General features: G+C 40.9%; 1 protein-coding gene across 1 annotated transcript in view; it reads left to right on the top strand.

Annotated features, from left to right (window-relative positions):
- DSCAM (DS cell adhesion molecule) overlaps window positions 1-19666 on the top strand; it is a 765964-nt gene that overhangs the window by 571921 nt on the left and 174377 nt on the right. The gene's annotated exons all lie outside the window — the stretch shown is intronic.

Genomic DNA, 19666 nt, shown 5'->3' on the forward strand with positions numbered 1-19666 from the left:
CCACACTGTTTTACAGAGTGGCTGCACCTAATTTGTATTCCCATCAACAGCTAAAATTAACAACACAGGAAAGAACAGGTGTTGGTTAGGATGTGGAGAAAGAAAGGGGAACCCTCTTACACTTGAGATGGCTGAATTTTAAATGGTCTTTATTTTAGTCTTCAAATTTAAGTGTATTTGTTTAAGTTTCTTGCAGTCTTCAGGTACTTTTTATATCTTATTTTTTAAAGTCAATTAGTTAACACATAGTGTGTCATTAGTTTCAGATGTAGTGTTCCATAATTCATCAGTTGCATATAACACCCAGTGCTCATTGCATCACATGCCCTCCTGAATGCCCATCCCCCTGTTACACCATCCCCCCCCCCACCACCCCTCCAATTTGTCTCCTAGAGTTCAGTGTCTCTTGTGGTTTGTCTCCCTCTCTGATTTCATCTTATTTAGTTTTTCCCTCCTTTCCCTATGATCTTCTGTTTCATTTCATAAATTCCTCATATGAGTGAAACCGTATGATACACAGCCTTCAGTTACTTTTGAATGCAGAAAAAAATATTTATATTATTATTTTGTCTTAAAAATTAATGTGGCCATTTATTTAAGCTATAAATGCAAATGCCCCTAATTTCCTTTAACTTTAATTCAACTAAAAAATCTCATTGTATATATATCTAGCAAATTTGAACAAGTACTTTTAAGGGGCCCTTGATTAATGTTTTGTTCCATGTATAAACTTAGTTCATTTTTCATCTTTGTAGACTAAACTATATTTATAAATTAAATACATTTGATTTCCTTTTTTAAGTACTCTAATTATCTGACTAAAGCTTGCTGGGCATCCAAATAACTTTTATAAATCAAATAAATTAAACTTACAAGTAAATTTAGCTATTCTCATAATTGTTTAAATGTTATATTATTGTATCCTACCTCAGTAAGAGTTCCACCTACTATTACCATTCTAAATCAATTACTCCATTATACATTAAAATTAGAATTACAAATCTGATGTGGAACACTAATACATCTAATAAACATTTAAACTGTACTTCTTACAAAAATAATTATTGAATTTTCTTCTCTAAAACATTGCTGTACGATATTCTAAATCTTTCTGGAGCTAGGAGATATTTATCTGCTGAGAAAATATAACATGTCAACGATTGTAGGGGGAAGTTTCCTCAGCATCTTCAGGGGTATTTTCTCAGTGGACTAAACTTCCTTTAAAAAAATATATGTGTAAAAAAAAACATATATATATATATATATGTGTATATATATATATATATATAGAGAGAGAGAGAGAGAGAGAGAGGGAGAGAGACAGAGATAGCATGAGCATGGCGGGGGGAGGGTAGAGAAGAGGGAGACAGAGTTTGAAGTGGACTCTGTGCTGAGCATGGAGACTGATGTGGGGCTCCATCTCAGGACCCTGAGATAATGACCTGAGCTGAAATTAAGAGTCAGATGCTCAATCGACTGTGCCAGCCAGGCGCCCTAGTGGACTAATCTTTCTTAATCAGGGAAACCCCTTATAGAGACAGTGGCTGGTTCTGCTTCTGAAACTCAATCCTGAACTGTCCTATGGTTGTTGCATCAAAGATCCTCAAATGGTGTTCGTCATTCTCCATGTACCCTAAAGCCATGTTACTCACTGCCTGACTCCATGGTTCCTCTGGAAGTTTTCATTCCTTAGGTTGCTAAACCACTTACTTTGACACAACAAATCCATTTTGGGCTCTATTATGTTTTACTTCTTTTCATATCCCTTCTGTCTTTAGGGTTGTAACAACAAATATAATTCTGTGCTTAGTGTATGATGCATGACTTTGTCTGGCTACCATTCAGGGTGTAGATATGTTGATCAACAAAATGGGAAAATTCCATTCTGTAAACATGTGCTATTGCAGACCATTAAAGGAGGAAAGAAAAGAAAAAGGGAAAAGAGTAATGTTGGTATGTCAGAGGAACTCAGGGACCAACCTAGAGAGTACCCAGTGCTAAATGAGGAACAATTTGGTCAAGAAATTAAAGTAGTTTTGGATTATAATCCAAAGTGTAAAATAAATATCTGTGAGTCCATTCCTATATAAATAAAAATTGAATGAATAAATAAGGCCATCAACAAATTTCCCCAGGAGGAGAATTCTAAATAATTTATGTAGCTACATCACCTCAAAGTCATTGCATGACTCTCACTCCCTAGGTGTAATCTGTAGGTGGTGGGTGTTCCCAAAGTACTCAAGATGGAACATGGAGTGGGGTCAGTAACTTCGCAGTGGGCAAACCCAACCCACAGGACCTCAGCCAGGTGTTCAAGGTCAATACCAACTGTTATGAGTTGTGTTGACAGCATGGACACATGACATGCTGTGGTGAAAGGGCACCATGCCTTTGCTGCCCCCTACTCCAAAAACCTCAGAACCCCAGTCTGATAAGGAGAAAAGCAGTTGACAAACCCCAACTGGGGGACATTCTACAAAATACCTGAACAGTACTCTTTAAAACTGTCAGTCATCAGAAAGAAGGAAAATCCGAGAAACTGTTAATAACCAAGAGGAGCTCAAGGAGACGGAATGATTGGATATAATGTTCCTGGATGAGATCTTGTAACAGAAAATGTGAATTAAAGTTAAGGAAATTTGAATAAAATTTGGACAGCAGTTAATCATGGGTCAGTAGCCATTTAATCATTGTATAATGTGTGAGGTATATAACTGGGGAGACTGTATTATCTTCATAATGTGTCTGTAAATCTAAGTACACTCTAAAATGTAAAAATTATTATTATTATTTTTTTTTAAAAGCCAACATAAAAAAGGACACCGGGGTGGCTCAGTCAGTTGGATGCCTGACTCTTAATCTTGACTTAGGTCTTGACCTCATGATTGTGGATTCGAGCCCCACATTGGGTTCTACCTAGGCATAGAACTTACATGAAAAAAAGAAAAGGAGCCAGCAAAGAAGAGGAATCCTCCCCAGGTAGATGAGTCAGGTGGGAGTGGGGAAGCAGAAATGCTTTTAGCTACAGTCTTTAAAACATCTGTCTGATCTCAGGATAGAGGTGGGGCATTTCCAATTCTGAGAGAATGACAGAAGGACCTGGTCACAAATGCTGGACATTTAGCAAACAGTTTGCCCTACGTGTTGCTTAGTATTATAAAGCACTCCCTTCCATAAGCTTCAGGTTTGTGATGAGTTGCAAAGATGGTCCTTTTCTGAAGACTTGCTTGAAATGATCTGAGTTGCCCTACACTGTCTTCTGGAAAGTGGGAATTTGAGACTATGTTCTTTTTTTTTTTTTTTTTTAATGATATTTGTATTTATTTTTTTTTTATTTTTTATTTTTTTTTTAATTTTTTATTTTTGATAAACATATATTTTTATCCCCAGGGGTACAGGTCTGTGAATCACCAGGTTTACACACTTCACAGCACTCACCAAATCACATACCCTCCCCAATGTCCATAATCCCACCCCCTTCTCCCAAACCCCCTCCCCCCGGCAACCCTCAGTTTGTTTTGTGAGATTAAGAGTCACTTATGGTTTGTCTCCCTCCCAATCCCATCTTGTTTCATTTATTCTTCTTCTACCCACTTAAGCCTCCATGTTGTATCACCACTTCCTCATATCAGGGAGATCATATGATAGTTGTCTTTCTCTGCTTGACTTATTTCGCTAAGCATGATACGCTCTAGTTCCATCCACGTTGTTGCAAATGGCAAGATTTCATTTCTTTTGATGGCTGCATAGTATTCCATTGTGTATATATACCACATCTTCTTGATCCATTCATCTGTTGATGGACATCTAGGTTCTTTCCATAGTTTGGCTATTGTGGACATTGCTGCTATAAACATTCGGGTGCATGTGCCCCTTTGGATCACTACATTTGTATCTTTAGGGTAAATACCCAATAGTGCAATTGCTGGGTCATAGGGCAGTTCTATTTTCAACATTTTGAGGAACCTCCATGCTGTTTTCCAGAGTGGCTGCACCAGCTTGCATTCCCACCAACAATGTAGGAGGGTTCCCCTTTCTCCGCATCCTCGCCAGCATCTGTCATTTCCTGACTTGTTGATTTTAGCCATTCTGACTGGTGTGAGGTGATATCTCATTGTGGTTTTGATTTGTATTTCCCTGATGCCGAGTGATATGGAGCACTTTTTCATGTGTCTGTTCGCCATCTGGATGTCTTCTTTGCAGAAATGTCTGTTCATGTCCTCTGCCCATTTCTTGATTGGATTATTTATTCTTTGGGTGTTGAGTTTGCTAAGTTCTTTATAGATTCTGGACACTAGTCCTTTATCTGATGTGTCGTTTGCAAATATCTTCTCCCATTCTGTCAGTTGTCTTTTGATTTTGTTAACTGTTTCCTTTGCTGTGCAAAAGCTTTTGATCTTGATGAAATCCCAGTAGTTCATTTTTTCCCTTGCTTCCCTTGCCTTTTGCGTTGTTCCTAGGAAGATGTTGCTGCGGCAGAGGTCGAAGAGGTTGCTGCCCGTGTTCTCCTCAAGGATTTTGATGGATTCCTTTCGTACATTGAGGTCCTTCATCCATTTTGAGTCTATTTTTGTGTGTGGTGTAAGGGAATGGTCCAATTTCATTTTTCTGCATGTGGCTGTCCAATTTTCCCAGCACCATTTATTGAAAAGGCTGTCTTTTTTCCATTGGACATTCTTTCCTGCTTTGTCGAAGATTAGTTGACCATAGATTTGAGGGTCTTTTTCTGGGCTCTCTATTCTGTTCCATTGATCTATGGGACTGTTTTTGTGCCAGTACCATGCTGTCTTGATGATGACAGCTTTGTAATAGAGCCTGAAGTCCGGAATTGTGATGCCACCAACGTTGGCTTTCTTTTTCAATATCCCTTTGGCTATTCGAGGTCTTTTCTGGTTCCATATAAATTTTAGCATTATTTGTTCCATTTCTTTGAAAAAGATGGATGGTACTTTGATAGGAATTGCATTAAATGTGTAGATTGCTTTAGGTAGCATAGACATTTTCACAATATTTATTCTTCCAATCCAGGAGCATGGAACATTTTTCCATTTCTTTGTGTCTTCCTCAATTTCTTTCATGAGTACTTTATAGTTTTCTGAGTATAGATTCTGTGTCTCTTTGGTTAGGTTTATTCCTAGGTATCTTATGGTTTTGGATGCAATTGTAAATGGGATTGACTCCTTAATATCTCTTTCTTCTGTCTTGCTGTTGGTGTAGAGAAATGCAACTGATTTCTGTGCATTGATTTTATATCCTGACACTTTACTGAATTCCTGTATAAGTTCTAGCAGTTTTGGAGTGCAGTCTTTTGGGTTTTCCACATATAGTATCATATCATCTGCGAAGAGTGATAATTTGACTTCTTCTTTGCCGATTTGGAAGCCTTTAATTTCCTTTTGTTGTCTGATTGCTGAGGCTAGGACCTCTAGTACTATGTTGAATAGCAGTGGTGATAATGGACATCCCTGCCGTGTTCCTGACCTTAGAGGAAAAGCTTTCAGTTTTTCCCATTGAGAATGATATTTGCGGTGGGTTTTTCATAGATGGCTTTGATGATATTGAGGTATGTGCCCTCTATCCCTACACTTTGAAGAGTTTTGATCAGGAAGGGATGTTGTACTTTGTCAAATGCTTTTTCAGCATCTATTGAGAGTATCATATGGTTCTTGTTCTTTCTTTTATTGATGTGTTGTATCACATTGACTGATTTGCGGATGTTGAACCAACCTTGCAGCCCTGGAATAAATCCCACTTGGTCGTGGTGAATAATCCTTTTAATGTACTGTTGAATCCTATTGGCTAGTATTTTGTTGAGTATTTTCGCATCTGTGTTCATCAAGGATATCGGTCTATAGCTCTCTTTTTTGGTGGGATCCTTGTCTGGTTTTGGGATCAAGGTGATGCTGGCCTCATAAAATGAGTTTGGAAGTTTTCCTTCCATTTCTATTTTTTGGAACAGTTTCAGGAGAATAGGAATTAGTTCTTCTTTAAATGTTTGGTAGAATTCCCCCGGGAAGCCGTCTGGCCCTGGGCTTTTGTTTGTTTGGAGATTTTTAATGACTGTTTCAATCTCCTTACTGGTTATGGGTCTGTTCAGGCTTTCTATTTCTTCCTGGCTCAGTTGTGGTAGTTTATATGTTTCTAGGAATGCATCCATTTCTTCCAGATTGTCAAATTTATTGCCGTAGAGTTGCTCATAGTATGTTCTTATAATAGTTTGTATTTCTTTGGTGTTAGTTGTGATCTCTCCTCTTTCATTCATGATTTTATTTATTTGGTCCTTTCTCTTTTCTTTTTGATAAGTCGGGCCAGGGGTTTATCAATTTTATTAATTCTTTCAAAGAACCAGCTCCTAGTTTCGTTGATTTGTTCTATTGTTTTTTTTGGTTTCTATTTCATTGATTTCTGCTCTGATCTTTATGATTTCTCTTCTCCTGCTGGGCTTAGGGTTTCTTTCTTGTTCTTTCTCCAGCTCCTTTAGGTGTAGGGTTAGGTTGTGTACCTGAGACCTTTCTTGTTTCTTGAGAAAGGCTTGTAGCGCTATATATTTTCCTCTCAGGACTGCCTTTGTTGTGTCCCACAGATTTTGAACCGTTGTATTTTCATTATCATTTGTTTCCATGATTTTTTTCAATTCTTCTTTAATTTCCCGGTTGACCCATTCATTCTTTAGAAGGATACTGTTTAGTCTCCATGTATTTGGGTTCTTTCCAAACTTCCTTTTGTGGTTGAGTTCTAGCTTTAGAGCATTGTGGTCTGAAAATATGCAGGGAATGATCCCAATCTTTTGATACCGGTTGAGTCCTGATTTAGGACCGAGGATGTGATCTATTCTGGAGAATGTTCCATGTGCACTAGAGAAGAATGTGTATTCTGTTGCTTTGGGATGAAATATTCTGAATATATCTGTGATGTCCATCTGGTCCAGTGTGTCGTTTAAGGCCTTTATTTCCTTGCTGATCTTTTGCTTGGATGACCTGTCCATTTCAGTGAGGGGAGTGTTAAAGTCCCCTACTATTATTGTATTATTGTTGATGTGTTTCTTTGATTTTGTTATTAATTGGTTTATATAGTTGGCTGCTCCCACATTGGGGGCATAGATATTTAAAATTGTTAAATCTTCTTGTTGGACAGACCCTTTGAGTATGATATAGTGTCCTTCCTCATCTCTTATTATAGTCTTTGGCTTAAAATCTAATTGATCTGATATAAGGATTGCCACTCCTGATTTCTTCTGATGTCCATTAGCATGGTAAATTCTTTTCCACCCCCTCACTTTAAATCTGGAGGTGTCTTCGGGCTTAAAATGTGTTTCTTGGAGGCAACATATAGATGGGTTTTGTTTTTTTATCCATTCTGATACCCTGTGTCTTTTGACAGGGGCATTTAGCCCATTAACATTCAGGGTAACTATTGAGAGATATGAATTTAGTGCCATTGTATTGCCTGTAAGGTGACTGTTACTGTATATGGTCTCTGTTTCTTTCTGATCTACCACTTGTAGGCTCTCTCTTTGCTTAGAGGACCCCTTTCAATATTTCCTGTAGAGCTGGTTTGGTATTTGCAAATTCTTTCAGTTGTTGTTTGTCCTGGAAGCTTTTAATCTCTCCTTCTATTTTCAATGATAGCCTAGCTGGATATAGTATTCTTGGCTGCATGTTTTTCTCGTTTAGTGCTCTGAAAATATCATGCCAGCTCTTTCTGGCCTGCCAGGTCTCTGTGGATAAGTCAGCTGCCAATCTAATATTTTTACCATTGTATGTTACAGACTTCTTTTCCCGGGCTGCTTTCAGGATTTTCTCTTTGTCATTGAGACTTGTAAATTTTACTATTAGGTGACGGGGTGTGGGCCTATTCTTATTGATTTTAAGGGGCATTCTCTGAACCTCCTGTATTTTGATGCTCGTTCCCTTTTCCATATTGGGGAAATTCTCCCCAATAATTCTCTCCAGTATACCTTCTTCTCCCCTCTCACTTTCTTCTTCTTCTGGAATCCCAATTATTCTAATGTTGTTTCGTCTTATGGTGTCACTTATCTCTCGAATTCTCCCCTCGTGGTCCAGTAGCTGTTTGTCCCTCTTTTGCTCAGCTTCTTTATTCTCTGTCATTTGGTCTTCTATATCACTAATTCTTTCTTCTGCCTCATTTATCCTAGCAGTTAGAGCCTCCATGTTTGATTGCACCTCATTAATAGCTTTTTTGATTTCACCTTGGTTAGATTTTAGTTCTTTTATTTCTCCAGAAAGGGCTTTTATATCTCTCGAGAGGGTTTCTCTAATATCTTCCATGCCTTTTTCGAGCCCGGCTAGAACCTTGAGAATTGTCATTCTGAACTCTAGATCTGACATATTACCGATGTCTGTATTGATTAGGTCCCTAGCCTTCGGTACTGCCTCTTGTTCTTTTTTTTGTGTTGAATTTTTACGTCTTGTCATTTTGTCCAGGTAAGACTAAATGAAGGGGCAAGTAAAATACTAAAAGGGTGGCAACAACCCCAGGAAAATATGCTTTAACCAAATTAGAAGAGATCCAAAATCGTGGGTGGGGAGAAAGGGGATAAAAAGAGGTTCAAAAAGGAAGAAAGAAAAAAAAAAAAGAAAAGAAAAGAAAAGAATTTTTAAAAAAAGAATACACCTAAGAAAAATGTAAAAAAGAAAAAAATATATATATTAGATAAACTAGTATAAAATCGTTAAAAAAGAAAAAGGTAACAGTTAAAAAAAAAATTTACCCGAAGGCGAGAAAAAAAAAATGAAAAAGAAAAAATTAAATTAACTGCAAGACTAAAAAAAATCACAGGAAAAAAGCCATGAGTTCCGTGCTTGGCTTTCTCCTCCTCTGGAATTCTGCTGCTCTCCTTGGTATTGAAACCGCACTCCTTGGTAGGTGAACTTGGTCTCGGCTGGATTTCTTGTTGATCTTCTGGGGGAGGGGCCTGTTGTAGTGATTCTCAAGTGTCTTTGCCCCAGGCGGAATTACACCGCCCTTACCCGGGGCCGGGGTGAGTAATCCGCTCGGGTTTGCTTTCAGGAGCTTTTGTTCCCTGAGCGCTTTCCGTAGAGTTCCAGAGGACGGGAATACAAATGGCGGCCTCCTGGTCTCCGGAGGAGCCGAGAGCCCAGGGCCGCACTCCTCAGTGCGCGCTCAGAGAACAGCGCCCAGTTACTCCCGTCTGCCTGACCTCCGGCTGCGCTCCGAGCTCACCGAGCCTGCGACCGGTTCAAGGTAACACGGAGCTGCGAGCTTACTGTCAGCTCTGTCTCTGTAGCCGGCTTTCCCGTTCCAATACCCGCAAGCTCTGCGACACTCAGACACCCCCGATCCTTCTGTGACCCTGCGGGACCTGAGGCCACGCTGACCCCGCGTGGGCTTCGCCCCGGTTTAGCCTCTGGAGCGATGTCCCTCAGCGGAACAGACTTTTAAAAGTCCTGATTTTGTGCGCGGTTGCTCCGCCGCTTGCCGGGAGCCGGCCCCTCCCCCCGGGGTCTATCTTCCCGTCGCTTTGGATTCACTTCTCCGCCGGTCCTACCTTTCAGAAAGTGGTTGTTTTTCTGTTTCCAGAATTGCTGTTTTTCTTCTCTTCGATCTGCCGATGGATTTTCAGGTGTTTGCAATCTTTAGATAAGCTATCTAGCTGATCTCCGGCTAGCTGAAGCAGTCTCAGCTTGCTACTTCTCCGCCATCTTGACTCCTCCCCTGAGACTATGTTCTTATGCTGAGGTTGTCAGTCTTCTCTGAAAGCTTGGAAGCCCCCACACACTCGAGTGCTGCATCGTTAAGGATGGAGCCTCTGCATGTCCTGTGACTCATTGCCCACGACTCATATGAGCCTGGGTGCTTGATCCCTAAGTGATTTCTTCCCTTCCAAAAAGCCTGAGAGACTGTGTAAACATAAGAAAGAAAAATACCAAATTCACCTTTTAAAATATGTTACTACACTTCACAGAGGCTTCAGGATATTTGAGTTTGATTTGGGTTCATGTGTTACAGCTTGGCACAGTTGGGTCTTGGTGGATGGATGCATGGCTTTGGAACATTTTGTTGCCTGCAGGCTTCCTACACTCAGCACACAACTGTCTTTCTTTTATTGTGTAGCCAAGTGGAATCATCAGTGTCATCCTAATATCACATCTTTTCTGCTGCTTGTTATCTCTCTCAGCAGTGAAATATGGCTCCCTAAAGAAATGTGAGACAGTGGACTGAGCTATTCTAAAGTCAGTATTCAAGGCAAAAATCTCTGTCTCAGCCCACGAAAGCATTGACAACCCACTGAATTACACAGAATTATTTACCAAAGAGTAAGCAAAATGATGTGTCGACATTCTGTCCCCCAGTTCCCTGTGCATTCTATGTGCATGCTTAATTTCACAGGTAGCCAGTATTTTGAGATACAATCAAGGACATAGATTCTAGGAGCCAGACTACCTGGGTTTAGATGTCGTGTTTCCTCTATTCTACCACAGAGATGATGAGACCCCACCTCCCTGGACTGATGTGTGGATGTACAAGAGAATATGTATGTTAAGAACTTAATAGTAGGTTTTGCCAACATACAAGAGGTTATTATCACACCCAGGCAAGAATGATTGTATTTTCATGCTAGAATCAGAATCATTCAAAGGTGGAACACATTGATGTTGTGAGTGGACTGAGGATACATGGCTGGTGGAGGGGCACTAGCATACTTGTCTCTGATTCCAAGAAGGTGTTGTCACAAGTAGAGACTAAGGAGGTCAATGAAGGAGGCAGCTATCTCTGTCTCTCTCCATTTTCCCGGTGAAGATGAAGTGGACCCCAGAGGCCCCAGCGGTAAGGAATGGGAAGGAAGAAGCAATTTGACTCCTGAGCACAGCAGAGATTGTACCCTCACATTCTGCATTTTATCAGAGCTGATGTGTAGCCCTGTAACAGAGGGACATGCAGATGGTTGCCAGGCTCACACACAGTGGCAGGAAAGAAGGTGCCACAGCTTCTTTCACAGAGACTAGGTCTCAGGCAATTTTGAAGATATGGGAAGGTGGGAAAATGAGAATTTGCAGAGTGCTGGAGAGCAACACTGGGAATGGCTGGGAGATGTTTAGGGGCTTGAGTGGAGATGAGCTTCCAAACCAAGGTGGGCTTCTCGGGCTAGATCCAAAGCGCCCCCAGGTGGTAGTGAAGGTCATGTATTGAGGGAAGTTTTTGTAAATGGGAACAAAGACAATAGACAGGAGAGAAAAATGTGTATGTATATGTATGCATTTCCATTTCTTCTGGGCATGGTGGGAAGGAAGATCTGAGTCAGAGAATAGGCAGTGTCTTTCATGAAGTTGTCAGTTGTCCTGTCCAGACTCCCTTGGACTAAGAATTTGCATCATTTATCAACAATCCAACTGAGGGTGTTACGTGTGTATGTCATGCCCAGCACATGATAGCACGTACAGCATGGTTTCAAAAAGGTCGTCTTTACTCCAGTCCGACTCCTGTTATCAAGAACCCATGGTCAACAACACTAGACAGCAAATATTAAAGGGACCAACAATATATATAATATAATATGATATATAGAAGGCCAGAGGCATTACTCATGTATCTTTTTGAAGTTGGTGGCATTTTTAGTTTGGAAGTTCTCTGGTGTGATTGTGTATGTTTGTCTCTAGCCCTCAGAGAGTTGTCCTAATTATTGTCGCTCAAAGTGATATGAAGTCTCAAATACCAACTTCAGAAAAGATGAAAGTCAGTTTTGGAGTTTTAAAGAACGATTTTATTTATCTATTTGAGAGAGAGAGAGAGCATGAGCAGAGGGAGGAGCAGAGAGAGAAGCAGACTCCCTGCTGAGCAGAGAGCCTGATGCAGGGCCCTATCCTAGAACCCTGAGATCATGACCTAAGCCAAAGGCAGATGCTTAACTGACTGAGCCACCCAGGTGCCCCAAAAATCAGTTTTTAACTTTTTAATTAGTGACTGCATAAAAACTTCCAATAAGAATTTGAGGGATTTCTTTGCTGCCAAATATGGCACTTTGCAAATGTAAACATTAATATTTATATATGGAATTAGACTCACATTCATTGGTGCTGTAGATAATCTTGGTGTATACAGTGGAGGCTGGGTTCTCTGGGTCATTTTTCTCAATCAGAAGAGTCTTCATGGCCTCCATCCTGACACCTAACATTTTCACAAACTGTTGTAAATGATAAACATATTTATTTCAAAGTAATTGTAGTTGTTTCTGTAGTGGATCAAATCTATTTCTTTCCTTTATTAAAGATCAGGGACGCCTGGGTGGCTCAGTTGGTTAAGCAGCTGCTTTCGGCTCAGGTCATGATCCCAGCATCCTGGGATGGAGTCCCAACATCAGACTCCTTGCTCTGCAGGGAGCCTGCTTCTCCCTCTGCCTCTGCCTTCCACTCTGTCTGCCTGTGCTTGCTCTCGCTCTCTCTCTCTCTCTCTCTCTCTCTGACAAATAAATAAATAAAATCTTTAAAAAAAAAAAAAAAGATCACTTAAACTATTAACAAAACCCAAAGCTACCAGAGATACGTATGTATGTATCTGTGTGTCCCCCAGATGCAGTGCCATATGTAACTTAACCAAATCTAGTTTGAAACGGTGTTTGCTCTAAACCAAGAGTCAGATATTTAACTGACTGAGCCATCTAGGTGCCCCTTATTCTTTCTTCTTTAACCTGAAATCTAGGAAATGCACAGGGACTTCCAGTGTGTTTGGGGGTGAGGAGGTGCATCTTGAAACTTTCCATCCTTCATGTCCGCAGCCTATCGGAATAGGTGGGAAGTGCTACTTCTCTGAGTCCCACCTGTTGCAAAGAAGTCTTTAGGTGTGTTCACATAGATGTTGTCATGTTCATAGCCAGAAATCCTTCTGATCTTCACATGTGACTGAGTGGCATTAATTACATATTAAAGATCTTAGGGTTCACTGATTTTTAATCTCTCTATCTTAATCTCCCTTACTGCTCCCCAGTTACACACACACACAGACACACACACACACAGACACACACACACACACACACACACACACACACAGACACAAAACCCAAAGAGTGAACTTGTGTGTACTGGCATGGGAAATTTTCCCTCTACCCTTCAAGTTTCTTTGGCTGGTCTAAGAATCAAATTGACATGAGACAGACTAACAGGAGAAAACCAAACAGAAGTTTGATAACTTGCATTCCTCCTTGTTACATGGGAGAGACCCAGGAAAACTGAGTGACTCACTGGAATGGCTGAGGCCATTGCCTTCTAAAGGTGAAGATGGCCATTGCCCATCTTCAACTAAAGACAAAATTTTGGCAGTGGGGAGGTCAGTTATGGGAAGTGACCAAGGAAAGCACAGTGAGCAAGGTAAGGTTGTTTGCAGAGTTAGGTCCCTGCCAACTCCACTGATAATAATTTCTAGAGGTTTAGTCATTTCTCCCTTCTTGGTACTGGGAGGGAAACACCTTACACATGGAGATTTACCTTACATGTGTAAAAGTCTCTTACAAAACGGTGATTTCAAATCAGTTTTCAGAACTTCTTTTGTGTCTGCAGCCATCAGAAAGGATGAATACCCAACTTTTGCATAAACTTGGCGGGACTGGAGGAGATTATGCTGAGTGAAATAAGCCAAACAGAGAGAGTCAAGTTATCATATGGTTTCACTTAGATGTGGAGCATAAGGAATAACACGGAGGACATTAGGAGAAGGAAGGGGAAAATGAAGAGGGAGAAATTGGAACGGGAGGTGAACCATGAATGAGAGACTATGGACTTTGGGAAACAAACTGAGGGTTTTGGAGGAGAGGGAATTTGGGGGGACAGGTGAGCCTAGCGGTGGGTATGAAGGAGGGCAGGATTGCATAGAACACTGGGTGTCGTACACAAACAGTGAATCACGGAACACTGCATCAAAAACTAATGATGTACTGTGTGACGACTAACATAAAATAATTTTTAAAAAACGAAGTTTTTAATATGATCACTAAAATCACCCAAAAGTCTTTAAATACTAAGAAGTTGTATTTTGTGCATGATGGAGAATGCAAGACTTTCAGAATCAAATTTTGACTTGAGAGCTCAGATTTTTCTCATTGGCAACAAACACGTTCTCTGGTTTGCCTTGACATGACAGCTCAATTCATTCATTTAGAGAAAATGTCCAATACCCCAACAAAAAGGTCTGTCAATTTTCTCTCAGTAAAAATGGTGTTGCATGAGGAAAGCAGCTAACGAGTCACATCCCAGTGCCTTCTCTTGAGCACGTGTGTGTGCTTCGTACATGCTTGCCTCTCTGTCACACGAAAGATGAAAATGACGTGTCCTCCAGGGTCAAAATAGAATGATGTGCAGTGACTTCTACTATTTTGTCAAGGACACACTTAAGTGGAGATGGCAACTGACTTGTTTTTACTGGGAATGTGTGGTGGTGAGGACACAGGCCACTGGGGCAGGTGGCCACTGCCACCTGAATCACACCAACACCCCAGCAGTGTGGCCACCGTCCATTCTAAAAGGTGTATACTTTCTTAGCTTTATCCTGAAAACAGCTTTCACCTCGCAGGTCCCCTGAAAGATTCCTGGGGATGCCCGGTATGTGCTGACTATACCCAAGGTGGTCTGAGAACAGTTGATAGAGAATAACTCCATGATGACTTTTTGTGTGTGTGTTTATAGATATCTTTAAATATCTTTTCAGGTTATACAAATTTCAAATCTGAGTGTTCCAACCAGTTTGAATTTTGAGGTCCCCAGCAGGGCATAGGGTGAAGTGCCCAAGCAGATAGTGTGGTGCTGGAGGAAGCGATCTGTTATTTGTGTGACACTAATGAGGCTGCATCCTTTTGCATAATAATGAACAGGGGCCCTGGAGTCAGACACAAACGCACTGAAATCCTGACTTTGCTCCTCACCAGCTGTGTGATTTGTGTGTCGCACGTGTCTGAACCTCTCAGTTTCTGCATCTGTGGAATGGAGATCATACAAAGTTCAGTCCTAGGATTGTTTGAAGATTAATGCGATGGAAGATCCTCTGGGGAGAGATTTCAGAAAACTCCTCATAAAAATAGTCTCCAGCCTCATGGTCCAGTGACCACAGAAAGGAACACAGGCAGGATGGTCCCTTTCCGGCTGGGTGGTGGGGCGTGCCCCATGAGTGTACAAACACCCCTGTCCACTCTAATGTGGGAGGGAAGAATTGGGTGTTTCCTTGGTGACAACAGTGAACTCTCATGGGAAGAGCTCTCATATCACCTTCTCGTCACTGCACAGTACCAAGATTATGGAGATTTTTCATAAATAGAATTCTGAGGTATTAGAGTTTGTCACAGCAGAGTTTCTAAGGCATCATGTTCCTTTATAATCGATGTATGCATCATGGGGAAAAATAATCTTAATTAAAAGGTAGAATTAGCTAAATTCTCTGTTGAATACCAAATATGTTAATCTCAAAACTCAGGATCAAACTGTGCTTACAAATACAGTGTTTTTAGACAAGAGAAAAGAGTGAATTCCGTTCAGATTTTATTCTGCATTCAGTTCAGCATCTTTATTTTACATTTTTAAAATTAAATTAATTTAAGTTAAATTCACTCTAGAATTTTCTGATTCTTGGCTTGGTTATGTTTTGAAAATAGCCGCCTGAGGTCAGTTGCAGAGAAAGAAGGTAGATGACTGTACATAAATAGACATCCGTCCGCTCTTGCTTGAGCGCATGGAGTCCACATCTGGTACCTGTCCCCAAGAGTCCAGAGCAGTAAAAAAATGAGGCAAAACCAAAAGCAAATTAATGTCACTCAGTGTTTCAAGCCGGGGGGCAGAGGGAAGAAAGACAGAGTCTAAACTCAACAACTATTGTAAACAGTTTACAGATGCTGAGATAATGCTTTAACCCTATAAAGACTTTCTAAGAGATTTTGTTCCATAGATGATTAACACTAATTTCCCCAGAACTATTCAGTATCTTTTATGGGGAGAAAGAAAATTTATGTCTGATCTGCATCCAGCATATCCAAATAATGTTATTTTCTATATAAAACTAATGGCCAATTTTAGTTTATCGACACTTGTGTTAATTCACAAAAGGTGTATTATTTATGAAGTAGAATACTATTTTTTAAAATTTACTTAATTTGACAATTTATTGAGCATTGACTTTATTAATAAACATGGAGAGAAACAAAAAATTGGTAAAGTGGGATGTTGGCAGAAATGTACAAAGATGTGTATTCTGATATACCATTTGACAGGATGGGTTCTCTAACATATATCAAAAGCCATAAAAATGTTCATCTCTATGGATCCACTAATTCCATCCTTAATTATCCATATCAAAGAAATAAAGAGTGGACAAAGATTTATGTAAAATAAGTCAACATGGTCCTTTATAATAATAAAAAAATTTCTCTTTGCATACATAACCAATTAAATGAATGTACATGTGAATTTTATGGTGCCTCAACATAAGTAAACAGTATGTGGTAATTTTAAATAATGCTTTTACAAAGTTACCTTAATGCAGGTAAGAGTCATATGATATAGTTAAATTATTAAAAAGCAGGATCTGGAATGTATAAATGGTATAATCATGACAGTGTGAGGGAAGCATATGAAAAAGATGAACAGGAGATGCCGGTGTTAAAAATGCTCACTTCTGTGGGTCATGATTAAGGATGGTGTATTTTGGTGCTACATTGTGGATTGAATGTGTCTCCCCAAAATTCATAGGTTAAAGTCCCGCCCCGCAATCTGATGGTATGTGGAGGCAGGGTCTGTTGGAAGTAATTAGGTATGGAGGAGGTTAGGAGAGTGGGGTCCCCAGGATGGAATTTGTGTCCGTAAGAGGAGCAACAGACCAGAGGGCCCCCTGTCTGCCATGGTGGGGGGATGGGTTGTGGTGAGAAAGGGGCCAGTTAAGAAGGTGGTCCTCACCAGAACTCAGCTTGGTGGGCACCCTGATCTCAAACTCCCAATCTCCAGAACTATAGAAATTGCATTTCTGTTGTTTAAAACGTCAGCCTGTGGTAATTTTTTTATGACAACCCAAACTATGACAGACTTCTTTATATTTTTCTGCATTTTCCAGATTTTCTAAATCAAGCTTCTAGTTTACCATCAGGGACAATTAATCAAGAAACATAATAAAATGATATGAAATATGCATTGTCCTCGGAGTCATTGAAAATGAAATGATTCTAGAAATGATAAAAATCTTTGTCATGTAGTTTTAAAAAGGGACAAGAAATGTTCTCTTGTTGAAAGTCAGGGTATCTGTCCACTGGGCCTCTTGCCACATGAGGGGGATGTCATTCGTTCTGGTCAATCAGTTCTGTTCAGTTAGTTCAGATCCCGTGATCTTTGTTTTCCAAAATTGGAAACTAACTTGAAAAAATAAGGCAAATGACATTAAATGCTCAGCCAGGGAGAGACATTTGCCCTTTAGCCCCGCTGAGGGGTGTCATCACTGCAGGACAGCAGCTCCAGGTGAGACGCCAGACATCATCCCACCTTCTCATCCACAGGCTACTCTGGTCATCTGGAAGGTAGTCCCCCATCCACGTGCTGGGCGTCACCCATGCTGCGTTATTATCCAGGTCCTGCTTGCCAGTTGCAAAATTCTGCAATCCTCTGATGAGCTCTTTCCATGAGTGTGCTCAGGGCTACGCAAACCTAGCTCTCAATGGTGTATTGACAGGTCCCTTACCTCCTCCCCAGTGGCACTCACTCTGGTGGTATATCAGACTATAGATTGATAGAAAGTCTGGATTATAAATATCCACATGTAGAAATCTCTGTGATTTCCCGCGACAGTCTAAAGTCAGCCAACCTTCCCTCTGGACATTTTTAAGAGCTTTTCAGGAAGGACCTGATTTCATATAATTTCATTAAAAAATGGATCATGGGTTTGATAGGAAACCAGAAGAAATCATGGCACACCTTGATGTTCTTCCACTTATCACTTATTCCGCAGAAGGAATGTTGGAATGAAATACATTTTAATGTCTGGTTCCTTGTCTAGAAAGTCTTAAATATGAACATCTAAGTTTAAAAAAGAAAGAAAATAGGTAGCTTTACACAAATGGTCATCACTTATCCTTGACTTGGTCTTTTTGCTCAGGTTTGCAACATCTGAGTTTTTTTTTTTAAATTATTATTATTATGTTCAGTTAGCCAGCATATAGTACATCATTAGTTTTTGATATAGTGTTCAACAATACATCTGAGTTTTTAATAGACTGCTGTTGACCACAGAAGAGAGGAGAGGAACCCCACCTAATTTCTTATAAAGAGCTCTGGACTCTTGTCTGAGAATAAAAGAAGCAATATTAAACAGAGTTTGTGCTCTACAGAGACTGTCCCGTGAGGCCATGTCACCTTCGGTGAAATGAGTGCTGACCTCTATCCTGTTTGTATTACTCTAGTGCCTACCTCTTCCCCAGGTGTGACCCAGCTCTGTGCCCATGTGAGGGTGGGCAGCTCCCTTTCCCTTTGCTAATATGGTTGCCTTACTTATCCCAGATTTGGAACAACTCCCTCCAGAGTCCCTTCTGGCAGGAGGCTCTAAGTGTTCAGTGGAGTCTGAGCATCTCATAGCTGGAAGGGCCTTAACACCATACAGTCAAGCCCCAAATCATATAGATGACCAGAGGGAGGTGAAGGGGACCCCTTATAAATTATTTCCACAGTCAGAGAGGCAGCCTTAACAGAGAACCCAGATCTCTGGACCCCCGAAGCCAGTGATCTGTTTTTGCCATAACATTCTCCTGGATTCAAGTTAACAAACATGCCTATACATCAGTCTGTGTGTCTTAGCCCCCAGGAATTCATGCCTCACCCATGCATTCATGAGTAGTGAGCCTGGCTCTGTTCTAGATGCTGGGCCATGGCAGAGGAGGTGGGGAGCCACTCACTCTCATCCAGTGTCCAATGGGGTGGGGAGTTATGACCAGTTTATGGGGCGTCAGTTTCCCTGAGTTGCGTCCCTCTGGCCAGAATTGCTGTGTTCCATGGGTGCTGCCTTTGAGCCATAGGCACTCTGTCTTCCAAGGTCGAGAGCAGCCCCTTGGCAGAGGTTGTAGTGATGCTGGGGTCTGGGAAGATGAGTTGCACAAAGCTGAGCCTCCTTTACTCTCTAATACCATGGACGAGAAACAACAGTGCCAGTTTCTTGAGAAAGTGGTATGGATACGGACGGGTGGGGGTGGGGGGAATCATGAAGGACCAGAGCTTTGGAGGCTCTGGAAATGGGAGGCTGAGACTCAAGATGGCTCAGTAAGGAAAACAAACAAACAAACAAACAAACAAACAAACCCAACATTGGAAGTCTTCATAGAAATAGGGAGCCCGTGTTCTGAGGACACTCTTACTCTAAAAGTATGTGGACAAGATCCAAAACGGTGGGTATGTAGACAACACAACATATGAAATGTGGAGTCTGGGGGACTTAAAAATCCATAGTGAAAGACTGTGCTACAAATATTTAAATTAGCAGTCCCTGTGGGAGGATGGCTCTGAGGTGGCCAGGCTGGCTGACCATTGTGACTGGCTGAGCAGAAGGCAGTGTTTGTCCAGGCAAAATCGGCTGGGCAGCAAACCACCTGAAAAGCGTCAGGAGTGGAATGGAGGCACGGTTTTGCAAACCCAGGTGTCACTGATCGCCCGACACCTCACCCTGTGTGTATTGATTA

Source organism: Mustela putorius, unplaced genomic scaffold (assembly GCF_011764305.1).
Source record: "Mustela putorius furo isolate JIRA1106 unplaced genomic scaffold, ASM1176430v1.1 tig00000765_pilon_pilon_pilon, whole genome shotgun sequence".
NCBI classification, from domain to species: Eukaryota; Metazoa; Chordata; class Mammalia; order Carnivora; family Mustelidae; genus Mustela; species Mustela putorius.